The sequence below is a fragment of the Podarcis pityusensis genome (genome assembly GCF_964106645.2).
Source record: "Podarcis pityusensis genome assembly, chromosome: 2".
Taxonomy (NCBI): Eukaryota; Metazoa; Chordata; class Lepidosauria; order Squamata; family Lacertidae; genus Podarcis; species Podarcis pityusensis.
In genome coordinates, this window is record NC_138029.1 from 50,812,995 (window position 1) to 50,829,227 (window position 16,233).

Sequence of the window (16,233 nt, forward strand, 5' to 3'; positions counted from 1 at the left end):
CTGCCCTGGTTATTATTTAACAGCTGTGTCCCACTGGACCAAGGGTGACAAGCCTTTCTCAGGTGCAGACACACATTTCTGAGTTGACAGCCAGGGCCCACATGCCAGTTTTAGTTTTGCTCAGGAAACAAAAGGGAGTGGAGCAACAACCGCACAGGAATCAAAAGGTTTCATCACATACCACTATATTTAAAATATCTCCATACCACTTTTCATCTATAAAGGAAACACCAAAGCAGTGCACATCTCACATAGCAATGCTCAATGATAATAATAATTTTAAATATCAATAGTCATCAGCAAAAACATTACGGTAATTAATGACACTAGGGACTAGTACCAACAGTCATGGAAACTCCAAGGTAACAGGTATGCCTTCAATTTATGACAGAAACCCATGGTCAGTGCCCACCTGGTATCAACAAGGAAAGCACTCCACAATGGAGAAGGCCCTCTTCTGGACCCTCATCCAATGAGCTGTAGGTTGTGGTACAGTCAAGAAGGCCTTATCCACAGGCCATAGCAACCTAAGCAGTCTATACAGGAGAACGCAGCCCCTCTGATATCCTGGTTCCAATCTGCTTATGGCTTCATAGACCAGAACTGGCACATTAAACTTGGTTCAGTAGCTAGCCAACAGCCTGTGCAGTTCCTTCAGCACAGATGACATGTGCACACAGTAGGAAATCCCACTAAAGGAACCAAGTCTCTGTATTATGCATATTTCTCCATCCAGGCAAGCAAAAGGTATTATCACAGTTCAGTGATGTGTTACAGTCAGGCATAAACACTCCAGGAGGGCATGAAGCAGGACCAGTGAGGGTTATGGCCTGGGGAGAGTCCCAAGGTACCCCAACCCTGCACCAAAATATACCAAAATACACTATGTCACCAGCACTCCATGCATCAACATTGGTGACCACATGGGAATGCCAACAACTAACCAAATTTCAATGCAAGTGCTACCCCAGGACTAGATCCAAGGGCAAGATGAACATTAGTTCACCCATTTAGCACCTGTGTTTTTGATATATCCCAAAATACTGTTTCAAAACTGGAATTCATGTGAAAATTCTCAAAATAATGTATCTTAACATTTAAGTGATTGAAAATTGTCTAATGGAAAAACACAGTCATGTCATGAAAATTTAACTGACTGGAGAGACTAAACGGAAAGCATCAAGATGTCAAATTAGATTTTTGATCCTATTAAGATGAAATTCTCAGTGACACTAAAAACACACGAAAACCCCTCTTTTTAGAATATGCAAGTATATTTCCTACAGCACTAGTAAAAATAAACTGAATTTGCTTAGTGTGTCCCAGAGGAAAGCAAGATAGAGTTGAACGTCCTAAGCCTGTACGAATGTGATGCAAATTACCTACCTTGCTTAGGGGTATCATCTAGCAAAGTGCTGCTTATGCATGAACTTCAGCAGGAGGGTGTAAGGAGTTTAGTACAGTCACTGAAGGCTGATGAATAAAGGACCAAAGCTGGTATTTGCTGCAGCAATGTGCTTCCTATCAGCTGGCTTTCTTCTCTCTCACTATAGTGCACAAGCAGTTAAATACTGGCACCAACTTGAAATTAGTTTATTGCTCTTCTCAATGTTCCCTTTGTCTAACTGTGTGCACAGCATGTAGCCAGAGGGCACCAGAACAGCATCAAGCAGCTGTGCTGCGAAGCTATTCTTACCTAGGATTTAATTGGTTATTTGCCTCCAATCAGCTGCAAAACCTGAGCAATCTGCGATTCTCTATCTATTGAGACCTTATAAAATGTCAAGCAAAGAAATGGGAGGAGGGATTGAGCAAGCAGTGCCCAGCCATTAGGGGCATCCACACAGAAAACAAAGCCTCTGAGAGTCAAAGTAAACAAAGGATGCTCAAGCTGTACTGGAATGTTCAGGCATCCTTGCATGCATTCATTAATTTCAAGGCTGAGCATATAGTTCTAAGATAGGTACAGAAGAGATGTTATGGTGCATTAGCACCTAGGCCACATGGGAACTGTGCTCTAGTGCAGCTTCTGTCCAATCACGCTTAAAACCATATTCTTCCAGGTTCCACTTGGTTCAAAGATCTTTAACAAAAAGAATTGCCAAGCTATTGCTTTTTCAAAAGCTGAAGAAGACACACATAGTTTTCCGTCAATGCCGATTTCAAACATTTCTTAAAACCTGAGCAAATGAATATGGTTCTAAATGTAGCACAAATGTTGCCATAAACAGTCAACAGACTCCAGTGGCATAGCGTGGGGGGTGCAGGGGGGGCCAGCCGCACCGGGCGCAACATCTGGGGGGGCACTCTGGGGGGGCGTGCTAAAATCCACGGGTTAGGGGGCGCAAATTACTTGCCTTGCTGACAACCCACGCTACGCCACTGACAGACTCTAGGACTTAGCACATGTTGCTGGCCTTTTATCTGTTTTACCACCATGTCTGTTACCCACCAAGTCAGAGGAACTACCTCATTCAAGTACAAGGGCATAAAATTTACGTGACTCATTCAGTGTCAGAAAGTCATCTCCCTACTTTGCTTTCCCTTCTATATATAATGCAGGTCTAGACAGCAAACACAAAGATCATGGAAAATATGGGAAACAAATGAATGTTTTCTGACTATTCCATCTCCCTTGATAAGCCTGATTAATGTCACATTGCAAATATCCAGCCACCACTCTTAAAGTTCTCTCTTCTGGGCAGACAACAGTCTTCTAGATTTGGCTTCCAGGAGCAGCATCTTGGAGCATATCCTGGCTCATTATCACATCTCAATCTTCATGGCACTACACTTACGTCAATTACAGGTCATTTGCTGTTCATTTTTAATCCCCTGAGATAATAAAATGTCAAAGAATTCCACATGTGTGGGATGATGCCTGACAAATGCTTCACATTAGTGAAACAAAGGTTTTAGGAATGAAGAACTTTCCACAGATTCAGATGACTTCTGTACATTTCTCCACAGAAAATACAGCTGCTGCTCAGACAGAAGCTGTGACTTCTGCAGGATTAAAGAACTATGGTTTTGGGTGATTTCATTGATACACTTCTCATCCTTTGATATCCCTGATATACCCTAGCAGCAGCAATGTTCAGTGAAATTTTTCATAGGGGAACAGTTAGGGCCAGAGGCGCTAGCTTGTGAGAGCAATTGGGGGGCAGGGTTGTGACATCCTGGTGTCACATGTGTGAGAATCACATATCTCTCGCTAAGCCAGGCAGAAGCTTCCCAGGCTTTGAGATGGAGGTGCCAGGGGAACATTTAGGGGACTAACCTAGTCTCCCTAGTCCAATGATCACATGCCACTGGCTAGCAGCAATAATGAAAATGCATCAGTGTTAAGAACCTAATACTTTATGGTTAACAGTAGCATTTATAGTTATAGTGTTGGCCCCAGAGTATGGACTGCATGCGTATGCAGAATGTGAAAGATTATCCTCATGGGATATGAGTGGTTTTCCTCTACTATATTGTAAATGCTTAGAATGATATATTGCATAAATCCCATTAAAAAAACAACAAAACAAACCTGTTTCAGGAGAAAAATACTGCTGAGACTGCAGCTTTAAAATCAATACTAACCCCGATTGTAGTTTTTATTTAAAAAAACACTACAAGCATGTTACAGAACTCACGTAATGGCACATACTGGATTACTCCCCATAAGCCAACAAAAACAAAACATTTCTCTCTGAAACACCCCAAAGTCGTTGAATAAAAGCTCACAACATCTGTCAGCTTCCTGAAGTTGCTCACTACACCTTTAACTCTTCCAAAGCAAGTCTTTTCTTTTCTTTTTTACATCCCAAATACAGCATGGAGCATGCTCAAGTTCACCTCTCCTACACTGCCAAGTTTCAAGTCTGTCTGTTGAAACCTCAGTTTCTCATTATAATGGAATAATGCAATCCAGGTGACTCACTCTTAACACAGAGTCATGCCAGGGGCCCTATAATTTTCAGTTCCCCTCTGAACTGTTTAGCCAATTAGAATGGCTGGGTACATGTTAAATTGTTATCTCCCCTTAGCTGCAAGGTACCTAGAATGAACCTCTGTCCATGTTGTATGCAAGCCAAACATTCCTGGAAAGACTTTTCACCCTTCCATGCAGAACTTTGCACCTTTAAGCTTGTATGAACTCTTCCAGTCCCTCTTCTTCAGGAGAGCTTCTAAAACAGGTATGGGGGAGGGGATTTGTGGCCGTCCAGATGGTGCTAGACTAAAACCATCATCAACCCCCAGCCAGCAGAGCCAATTAGCAGAGAGGATGGGAAGCTGTAGTATAACATCTGTGGACCCAAAGGTTCCCAAAAGCAACCATTTTATAACTGAACAAAACACAAAGCGCAGGAATTACCATTCTTTCACACATGTACATGAACTTTCAGTGCTCAAAGAGATTCTGTCTTTGAGGGGAAAGTTAAATATTTAATTATGTGATTAGTCTTGGTTATACTTGAAATGCTCACCAAGCATTCGATTCAAAATCCACCGAGCCTCACATGCCCACCGTGCTCCCTTAAACCAAAGAATTTAGGACAATTTAAACTAGTTTTAGCAAGCTCTACAGAATATCTTTTTGTTACAGATGTTGTATCATAGATTCCAATTTGTGCAAAGCCAAAAGCAAGAATCTGAAAATAATGGTACTAACAAGACACAAGCAACTACCAGAAAACCCCATTCCTGCGGTATCATGAAACCACATGCGTCAGTACCCCCTTAATGTTTTTATGACAAGAACCACCGCGGCAGTAAAAACAGCTTTTGATTCAGGACACTTCAATAAGCATTTACTCTAACATTTAACATTTATCTAATCCATATGAAATCTAACTGGGCTGTTTCATGCTACTGCATGAAGCAAGCCAAGGACTGATCATTATAATGCCCGCTCAATAAACCTTCTCCACAAATGTCAATGCAATTTTCTGTCCAAGAAAAAGGCTGAACATGCAAACATTTCCAGGCATATAGCCCTTGCAGCTTCAGTCTCCTTTTCACACAACATTAGTGGTTTTATTTTGGTTTTTTTACTTAGAGACATAGGAACAATCCTGGGCTTTGACTTGAAAACATGAGTTTAACGTTGTTGCTTGCTTATAGATCAGGCCCTCCAGATGTTTTGAGACTACAATTCCCATCATCCCTGACCACTGGTCCTGCTAGCTAGGGATCATGGGAGTTGTAGGCCAAAAACATCTGGAAGGCTGAGGTTGAGGAAGCCTGTTATAGATCTAACTGCAATACTGCGCAAGTCACATATCCAGCTTCAGTTGCATATCTGCAAAAGAACATATGTGACTTATATCCCGTATAAATAATCAAGGATATAATCCTAATCACGTCTACTCAAAAGTAAATTCCACTGAATTCAAGAGGCTTACTCCAAGGTAACTGGGGTTAGGACTGCAACCTATATCAGGCCCATCACCAGCCTAAAAGTAGGGGAAGGGACCTAAAAAGTAGGGAGGGAGTTTATCCCACAGTGAATATTAAAGCTTTATTTATATTCACTGAGGCTACATTGATGGTGGTAATGGTAATACTGATCATTATGGTTTACCTGCACAGACCCTGCAGCAGCAGTAGGCCAGGCCACATGAGAAGGATTTCTGGGGTTGCCAAAGCACAACATACTCCTCCTCCATTTCCCTCTATTCTTCCTCTTTGTTTTCATCCATCCATGCCTTGTCAGGTTTACTTCCCATGTCTCTTCCTTAGCCCCTTAGCTCCATTCACTTCCTTGTTGCCTCCATCTCACCCTTCCTTTTTATCTTTTCAATCCTCGTTCTTCCCTCTCCATCCTTCACTTTCTCTTCTTTCCATCCTTCTCCTCCATCTCTCTTTCCTGACTTCTTTCCAGTCACTGACCCTCTCCTGAATCAAATCTGTCCCTCATTCCTAGTAACAACTCAGGATTTTATGTACATGGCCAGTAAGAACCTGCCAGTGTTGGAGCAGGGACTTCAATGGCAGGAGTTAGGATTCTTCACCTCCAGTAATAATGCGGTACATCAGGTTCATATCCATCCTGCACTCCAAGAACCAAATTACGTCGAGGCAGAAAAGCAGCTCTGAATAGAAACAGAAGGGCTTCTCTTACACACACACACACACACACACACACACACACACAAATTTAAGTACATCAAACCTATTTCCATTCAGAATTTAACGGGGCCAACCATCATAAAACATGAAAGCTAATGGGAGTGAACTCTGCAATGCAAATGAATGGACACTGCCGCAGCAGCTAGCGTGAAAAAATACACTTTCTTACTCCTTGCTCAGGGTGGACTTGCATAAAACAAAAGAAGAGCCCTGCTGGATCAGCCCAGACCAACACTGTTCTCATAGTGGTCAAGCCAGATGCCCACGGGGAGCCTGTGGGCAGGACCCAAGCACAGCTGCAACCTCCTCACTTGTGTTTCCCAGCAGCTGGCATTCAGAGGCATTCCACCTCCAACAGTGGAGAGGCAGAACAGCCATCAGGGCTGGTGGCCATAAAAAAAAAAAAACCCATCAAAAAAAACCCCAAGCATGAATTATTCATCCTGTTGATTTGCAGAAGCGGGTATAAATTCTAGCTCTTTCTATAGCTGTTGCTACAGCAGAATGATGGGAAACCTGAGGCCCTCCAGATAAGTGGTACCTCTGGTTACGAACTTAATTCTCCATTCTTAACCTAAAACCGTTCTTAACCTGAGGTACACTTTAGCTAATGGGGCCTCCCGCCACCACCACGCAATTTCTGTTCTCATCCTGGGGCAAAGTTCTTAACCTGAGGTACTACTTCTGGGTTGGCGGAGTCTGTAACCTGAAGTGTTTGTAACCCGAGGTGTTTCTAACCTGAGGTACCACTGTACTCCCCAAAAGCACCCACCAACAAGACCACCATTCAGGAATGGTGGTGGTTGTGGTATAAGGCCAGAGGTTCCCCACCACTGCTATAGCACGACTGGTAGTTATACAAGAGTCACAGCTTTGTTCCTACCAGCTGAAACATTATATTTATGCTGCTTCAAGGGGGCATATCAAAGAGGGGCCCACATACAGGCACCATGCAGTCTCTGCTAGGTTACTGGGGCCCTTGACCGAGGGAGAGGGGTGTTGAGAGCAAGAGTTAACACCACACACCTGAAAGCAGGTTAAAGCTCTTTAGGGGCCAAGTATCAACACTCTCCTGGTGCCATGGCATTATCATGGCAAATTCTGCTATTGCCCACTCCCAACTACTGCAAAAGTCCAATGATAAAAACAAAGCCAAAAGCTTACTGGCAGACAGCCCAATAGTAAAATACAGTGGTACCTCGGGTTACAGACGCTGCAGGTTACAGACACTTCAGGTTACAGACTCCACTAACCCAGAAATAGTACCTTGGGTTAAGAATTTTGCTTCAGGATGAGGACAGAAATCGTGCAGTGGCGGCGCAGCGGCAGCAGGAGGCCCCAAATGGTATCTCAGGTTAAGAACAGTTTCAGGTTACAAAGGACCTCCAGAACGAATTAAGTTCTTAACCTGAGGTACCACTGTAATCATAATAACTGTCCACACTTTTACAGTCCATAAATTATTTAATAGCCATAGGCCTGGTAAAGAGGAATTTTTTGCCTGGCATCTAAAGACACATAATAATGGTGCCAGGCGAGCCTTTCTGGGGGCAGTATTCAGCAATCGAGGAGCCACCACAGAAGAGGCCCGTTCTTTTGTTGCCACCCTCTGAACCTTGCTGGAAGCGGGGAAAACATACAAAATCGCCTCCGATAAAAAGTGCAGGGTCCAGGTCAGTTTGCACCTCAAGGTTTTAACTAGCAAAGAAGAGATGTAAGCTAACTTTTTGATCAATCTCTTGACCCATGTGTGGTTTAAGTTTAGCGTTTCAGCATGGGTGAAAAAAGCCCCACACCTGGAATCTGAAATATATCTATTGAGGGCCAGCACTTTAAAAAAACAACCCTGGGGCTAGTACCTAGGAGTTTAATTTCCCTACCCCTACCCCTCCATGTTTTAATACTATAAATCTTAAACCAACTGTCCCAGGAGTAAGCCCAACTTGTCTCCTAGTAATGCGATTAATTTTGTTGCACGCTTCAAATATGCACCAGAAACATTGTGGCACACATTAAGATTCTGCAGTGCTGAACTGTTTAATAGGCATCCCCTCCTTACCTCAACACCTAATCACAGTGCAAGCTGAGTGCTGATTACATTTTCCATTATTTTCAATAATTGTTCACCTAATTATATAAAACTGGCTTAGCCTAATTTGTCTTCTTTCAAATTAATTTGCTTTTTGGTGTACATTAGTGGATGCATCTCCCACTGTTACTCGTGTGTCTGCAACCACTTTTATTCATTTAGGGCTATTTTCTCTTTTAAAATGAAATTATTTGGTATAACAATAAGGCTAATAGAATTGCATAACGTGAACAAATCAGAACCAGCTGCTTTTGGGGGAAAGCAATCTAATCCAGTTTTCCCCTCTTCCTTCCCCAAGTGGTCTTTCCATGGGTGTAGCCAAGGGGGGCAGGGAGGACAGCTGCCCCCCTAAGTAAATAATTAAAAAGACTTAACAAACAGGCTCTGTCCCCGCTCCCCTACACACAAACATAAATCCTGGGTCTATCCCAGGTTACAAAGTGTCTTCTAGAATGGACAAAAATAAAGAGGGAAAGCAAGAGTGTGGTTTTGTTTTCTTAAATTTTTATCCCCCTCCTGCTTTTCCTAAAAAAGGGGGAGCATTTTAGCTCCATAGTAAGTATGTGAGGTAGGTTTGGCTACCAGTAGTGGTAGCTACTGGCCGTTCAATAAAATCATGGTCAAGGTAAGGCATTTCAGCCACAGCTTGCAAATCCATAAATGAGCAAGCAAGCAACCATTATTCATGTAGTAGGTTGGAACTATATTTCAGACCAGTTACCAAAACAGATTCTGAGAAAAGAAAGGATCAGAATATTTGATGAATATTGAAAACAATGAAATTAGAGTGATTGGAGTGGGAAGTAAGAATGTTGTCACAAACCATAGCTACAGCTCATGGCACCATTAGAAGCAGCATAATGTCGCTGAGTTGCAGAACTGCAGGGGAGGGTTTCCTACAGCAGCAGCAGCAAGAGGGCTGGACTAGATCACCTAGAAGTCTCTTCCAACTCAGATTCTAAAACAGAAACTTCCAAAGTTTGAGATTCAAGTTCCTTAGTATCCGAGTCGAAACCTCATTCAATTTCAGCTCAGCTCCGAAATAACTTTGGCCCATTCCAAGCTGGCCCACTGCCTTCCCCTTCCTCCAATACTTATGAAGTGGTGCACAAATCCTCAATCCTTACTAAGGACCTGGAAGCCCTGGTAAACCACAATTCCAACAAATGAACAAAGACCCTATGATTCTTTGCACTGGGTACTTTCTGTGGGTAAAACTTTGGGGTCTACTGAAGGGCAGTGGAGCAGCCTCATACACATGCGTATGTATAGCTTCTGCAACTGCTATTGGAAGGTAAATTGTGGGGATGGATGCTTGCAAGTAGGGGAGGAGGGGGAACACTGTAGGGAAGTTCAGGTGGCATAGTGGAAGTCTTGCAAGGAAGCATTTCCATTCCCCCCCCCCCCAAAAAAAAACCCCACAGAAAAAGCCCTATTTCCACCAACAACAACCACCTGTAAAAAAATGTATGAAAAGCTCAGAAATAATAAGTCCATTTGAAATTGAAAGGAAAGGGGAAACTCCTATTCCCAGTAGTATAGTTATTTCATAAAGTTATGAAAACCAGGATTTATATTGTGTATACCCACAAACATTCACACACTGAAAACTCCATACAGAAATTACAATGTAAACAAGTATTTATTCCAACACCCGGTAAAACATTAAAAAATTGCTTCCCTTTTTCGACCAAACGTCATGGCAACAATCTTGCTATAAGACTATCCTGCGAGAGAGAGAGAGAGAGAGAGAGAGAGAGAGAGAGAACACAAACAGCATGATTTTCCTTTCAGGAGAGAACACCAAGGGTGTGTGAGAGAGATGATATCTCTACCTGGTATTTTCACCTTGAAAAATGGTGTGTATAATATTAGCCAACAGCTGCCTAGTTCCAGCACTAAGATATTTTACAATTTGTACTCCCGTCTTGTCCCTTGGTATTTCACAGCTTCCTGCAGAATGCAAAGCTTTTTATATTAGAGACTAACTCCAACAAGCTTTCCCATCAGAGATGCAACTATAGCCAATTCCATGAAGGAGCTTTGGAGCCTTTCCATCTGCCCCAGGAACCTTACCAAGGAAAACGGCCTCCATGTTTCCCAAGGAGCAAGAGTCACTGTTATCCCAGCCATTGCCAAATGGTGAGCCGCACCTTTGCCTTATGGATAACCTGCAGAAATTTCCAGCAGTGAACCCAGGAGGTGAAAGACAGCAATAAGTATTCAGGTAAACAGAAGGTGAAGCTGCTACTTCTGAACAAACACACAAACACACACAGTTTAATTGGCGATTCCACATATGAAATACTAAGTACCTGTGCTGCTGTTAGCTATTTTAAATTCTTTTAAATTTTGTGTTTTACATTTGAAACCTTAGAGTAAAAGGAGGGTTAAAAATAACAGTAACAGTAACACAGAAGCTCTCTCCGGCTCACTCACAAACCAGAGGACGTAGAGTGTTTTAAATAACTTTGTTTCTAAAGCAAGTGGCATCATATGCTTCAAGCCGGTTTCTTCTACCTTTCCAGTGGACCTAGTTTGGGTACCAAGGTCTAAAGAAATGAGGAGGGGTTTATCTAATGATGGCTACAGAACAGCAGCTGCAATACCCAGGCATTCGATTTTTTTCAGTGACTCCGAGTTCTATTTCGTTGCATTGCTGGAGGGTTATTTAAGATGCCTCCGAAGAAAGATACTAATAAGACTTTCCAGATCCCGCCCCCCCAGTGCGCCAATAATTCAAACTCTAATGAAAGATCCATTAGCAGAATACACTTTCACTGCTCAGTCTACAGACAGGCAGCATTCACAGAGTGTTCTCCGTTAACTACTCATGTGCCTAGGAAGTGCCACAGGAAGGTGCCTTATTTTAAGTCAGGCCACTGGTTTTTCTAGCTTAGTATTGTCCACACTGAATATGAGCTAATAGCATAGTAAACTAGTGTCACTTTTAAGTTGACTTTCTCTGTGGTTAGTTTTCACTGAAAAAACATCAAACAAGCAGAGGCATCACTGCGATAACTGCCCCAACCTGAAGAAGTGTAAGTGTCCTCACAAAATTGTGATGGCAGATATTCCTTGTATGCCACCATGGTGCTTATCTTTGTACTAGGTTCATCTCTTTGTGTCTCCCTTGTCTTTTCTCCCACTGATTGGACATCCCATGCTATCACAAAAAGTCAGCCTATTTTTTCATCTGACTCTTTGCATAAGTGTACATTGGTCATTGGTGCACTGACTTGGGAACCATGGGTTCCGAGTTCAAACCTCTCCATTCAGCCACAAGTTCAGAAGATAGCCTCAGTTAAATTACTCTGGGCTTCAGTGAACCCAGTCTATAAAATGGAATCAATAATGACTAACTACAGAGATTTATTTATTTATCATATTTGCATCCTATTGCTTAGTTATGGTGTGTGGGGAAAACTGCAACTTTTGAAGTTTTCAAGAAATTCTTCAGATATGCAAACCTTGAGGGAGGGAAGCAAGTTTTCTTGCCAGCAAGCTAAAAGAACAACTGAGTATACCCCTTGTCATAGGAAAATCCTATGCAGTGAAGGAACAGTGTTTTATATTAATTCAGCAGCTACTTAAAGGAGCAGACAAGTCAGATAAAACAGCAGCTAAAGTCCTATGATCTAACTATGTGCTGATTTGAGTATTAAGCTGCAAGTAGTTTGAGGAAAGGCTGTGACACCTTGCTCTTAGATATGCAAGTCTGGAAATTCTGGAGAGATCTACTCATCATTAGCAGCAGCCAAAGAAAATGAAATTGTTATGCATACGAAATGCTTAAGCCTTCAAGCAACTACCAATCCACAGAAATATACCAGTTCAAACAGAGCTCAGCAGAAAATTCCTTGCTGGCACATATCCAGAAATGTTCTTCCAGTTCCACTTTTCTCTACTGCTGATTGGCAGTTCAGTAGAGAAAAAAGCTGTTTCACTTGTCCAAGCATCATCAAAATGTCACTTAAGTGACAAACCTATACTTACTAATGAGAAAGGACCATTGAATTTGGTGGATCTTATTGCAGAGTAGACATGCACAGGATCATACTGTAATGTTAGCAGAGTCATTACTATAGGAAAGCATCAATAAAAAGAGTTTAAAAAGTGAGTGCAAATAAACACAAAAATTGTTCTTGAAAAATTTTGTAACTGAATGTGTATGTGTGTAGCTGGACACCTACAATAATGGCACGGTGGAAAAACAAGCCATTTGAATGTGATGTGTGCACCTGGCCTTAAAATAAATAATCCCTTCACTTATGTGACTATATCAATATTCACAGATACAAAACTACATGTTTTAAAAATGCAAATAATTTTTTTACTGAAAATGATTTGAAATTGCAAAGCAATTTCAATTACATAAATTCATATTTGCATTTAAGATATGATCCTATACTTGTAACATGAAAAGTATGACAGCTATGGCTCTCAAATCCTGTGGTGGTAAAGTTGCTCCCTTAATAAATGGAAACCTAAGACGACTACTTGTGTCGCTGTGTGGTACAGCATATTATTGAATCCAATGTGTTCTATGTTGAATTTTTAAGTTCAGTTCATTTGTGTGTCTTTTCTCGCATTCATGAACTGGCTCCCCCTCCCTATATATTATACACACACACACACACACACACACACACACTTACTTTTCTGTGCTTAATAGCAAGGCAAAACTGACTGCAATGAGTTATTTACTTTGCTGCAGTTTAATCCTAGGTAGCTCCAAGAAACTGCAGCCCTTCTCCATTAACATACACTGCTCTTTCTTCCATCCACTGTTCTGTTAAGTAAAAGAAACATCTTCCACAATGCTGTGAACCTCACTACCATAAAAGCATACAGGACACTCACCATCCCAACCCCAACCCCAGCTTCGTTCCTGCCCACCTCCTCCCCTCACTTTCTACCTCTTAAAGGATACTTGTGCTTTGTTGCCTACCCTCCATCCGATTGCACCATGCCCAGTATTCAGTAGCAGTGAAGTAAAGGTTTCTAACTTACATCAGAGGCTATCTATTATTACCTGGGGCAGCCCCTTGCCAATACACAACTTCCTTATAAGTAATTACAGAGCAAACCAAAGCACTAATCAAACACAGTTCAACGTTTCCTCGGGTTCCTCTTTTTCACGTTCCTCTTTACATAACTAACACACACCGTAGATACTACAACATCACCTAGTTACTTGGTCAGTATGCATTTCCACTGGCAGGAAACTTTTGCTTTTGATAGTCATGCCTTTTATTATTCCTTTCGAAGGAAAAAAAAACCTTTCTAATGTACCGTTACTTCAGAAGATATCTATTACATCACCGGGGGGGGGGGGGGTTGCCAATACAGAACTTCCCTCTCTGACCAGGTAAGAAATTATGGAGCAAAACAAAGCAATAATAAAGCAAAGTTCAAAGTTCTGCCACGTTCCTTTACCTACCTCTAGCAGAAAGTATAAACTCTCTAGCATCACCTAGCTATTAATTCGGTGGACGCATTTGGAGAGGCAGGAAACTTTTGTTTTTGACACCCTCTTTCAGACAAAGGTTATATTTCTTCTGATCCGGATTATTTACGTTGGGCTGCTTCCCAGGTATTGTTATATTTTCCAGCAGGAAGGCTGCCTTCTTTTTAAGAGTCCTCTACTCTAGCAAATTACTTCGAGGCACTATCTGGAGGCAGGCGACCCAGAACCACCCGATAGTGCGTGTACGAACATGCCTTCGAAAGATAGGTTTCCTGGAAGTTGCTACGGAGAATCTATCAGCAGCGTGCATGCCAATGGGGGATTGTTTTTAGCCCTGCGAACCGGTATTAGTAGACGCAAGAGTGCCTCTGAACATATGCAGAATACCTCATCATCCCTAGGCAGCCTGGCAGAGCATGAGGGGGGTGGAGAGACAACTCTGGCTTACTTTCCTTGTTGGAAAAGAGGTCCAGAGATAAAATAAAGCAGCGATCGGAAATAAAGCAACTGGGGAGACTGGGAGGCGTGCAAGCCGGCGCGCGCGCGCGCGCAAGGGCAACCCAGCAGGAGCGACGTCTCACCATTGCAGGGAGAGCAGCCCGGACGCCCCCACCATGGTCCAGCTGCCCCGCTGCTCACGTGGTCGGCTGCATCTGCTCCGCGGCGGCTCTTCGCGCCGTCGTCTCCTCCCGGTAGAGGCGAGGCGGGCGTCTCGCAGGGCGGGGAAGGAGCGCGCCCCCTCGACCATTCGCTCCGTCCCGCTTCTTTCTCTCACTATCCGGCGCCGCGGAGGGAAGTCAAAGCCGCTCAGCCGCCGCGGCTGCCGCCTGCTAACACTTTGCGCGCCCCTCCGCCGCTTCAGTGAAGTTGCTGTCCTGGGATGAAGCGAAGGGAAAGCCCGCGCAGAGCAGACCTTCAAGCTCCTTCACGGACGGGCTGCCTCCTCTCCTCTCCTCTCCTCTCCTCTCTCTGAGGCAGCCGGCTTCTCCCGCTTTCCCTCCAGCTGCCTTTCTTAGGTAGGAAGCGCGCTGCCTGCTTTGCGCCGGGCCAGTCAGTGGCAGCCAATCAGAGCGGGCTCCCCGCCGGGCGCCTTCCTCCGCTCCAGAGGGGGAAACGGCGGAGGAAGAATAATCCGTGGGGAGCCGCAGAGCAACTCGGCCACGAGGGAAACCAGGCGCTTCCCCGGCTTGCGCTACGGAACGCTGCAGGGTTGCGCGCGCGAGCGAGCGAGCGCTCTCTCTCTGGAGAGAAGGAAAAGGCGCCTGTTCGGAAGCCTCTCTTCTCTTTATATCACGATGCGGAGGCGGGGGGAGCGAGGCAGCTGCCCCACCTGCGGCGCAAGAAAGGACTCCGCGGAGTTTTCTGCGTTTCCCTTCGCGCTCGTGGAACACGCGGGCGACCGCGCAGCCAAGTCTCGTGGAAGCGCCTCTGCCTCCTCCGCACGCCGCGGGTCAAACCGTCCGTGGCAACAGGTGCTGCTGATCTCGCCTAGGGCTTCCCAAGCGGCGGCCGGCGTGGGAATGCGCGCGCTTTCCAGTCAACCGCAGACACCTGGCCGCCGAGTCCCTCCAGCCGGGAGTTGCTTCTCGGTCCCAGGCCTGCGCTTTAATTGGCTGCAGAGCCGGAGGACAGGCAGCAGGAGGGGCTGCTTCTCTCAGCAGCGCGGTACTGCGAGCCCAGAGAAAGCCGAACTTTTTCCTGCCCTGCAGGTGTACCCCCAAAGTAATGAGGAATCTTCAGGACAAGGAAGGACTAGGGAGTAAACCCAACACAAATCCGGAGTGGAGTCCCTAAAGTGGTTGGATGGCATCTTGTATGCCTCCTGTCAACTCCCGTAGCCAAGCTGGTGCCAAGCGTATTGCTCTGCTTTCCTTTGGACCACATCAGTGAGCCCAAGAGGGAAGTCTTGTCCCTGGGCAGCCCAGGACCTCCATACACACTGCCCAGGCTTGTGCCCCAGGAAGCTCACTTTGCTGCTGCTAACACAGCGGTTTGATTTCACCCCAGAGGTGCACTCCATTGTCTTTTGAGAAGGGCAAAACTAGGTTTTATTTCACCCAGGAGCCTCTATGGCACCCCTCTGGAGGCTTCATCCGGGGCAAAAAAGCCAGCTAGCCGCCCCCATAGCTACAGTACTGCTTTTGAGACAGACAGATGCCAGCAACAAGGGGCTCTTTACTTTAGGCTACAGCCTAAAATAGGTTGGGGGATCTGCGGTCTTCCAGACGTTCCTGGCCTGTAGCTCAATGGAAGAGCACCTGCTGCACATGCAAAAAAGGTCCCATGTCCAACCTCTGGTGACAGGCCACTTCCTGAAAGGTCAGAGAGCATCTGTCCATCAGTGTAGACAATACTGAGCTAAATCGAGCAATGGTCTGTCTCACTCTGATGCAGCTTCCCATGTTCCTTTTGGCCATGCTGGCTGGTGCTGATGGAAGTTGGAGCCCAACAATATCTGGAGGGGTTCAGAATCACCATCGGGCCTAAAGGAGACAAAAGAATAGCATGGGAGGTCAGGTTTTGGCAGCTCACAGACGTACCTGCTGGGATTAAT

General features: G+C 44.4%; 1 protein-coding gene across 3 annotated transcripts in view; it reads right to left on the reverse strand.

The window, feature by feature from the left end:
- HTR4 (5-hydroxytryptamine receptor 4) overlaps positions 1-15,177 on the reverse strand; it is a 165,546-nt gene extending 150,369 nt beyond the window's left edge. The window contains exon 1 of one of the 3 annotated variants that reach the window (XM_080995279.1): positions 14,261-15,177. The gene's annotated coding sequence lies outside the window, so the exon portion shown is untranslated. Of the gene's footprint in view, positions 1-1,386; positions 1,506-13,652; positions 13,949-14,260 lie in introns of those variants that run through there. The other 2 variants (XM_080995280.1, XM_080995281.1) reach the window with 2 other exon arrangements.
- Between the last annotated feature and the right edge of the window lie 1,056 nt (positions 15,178-16,233).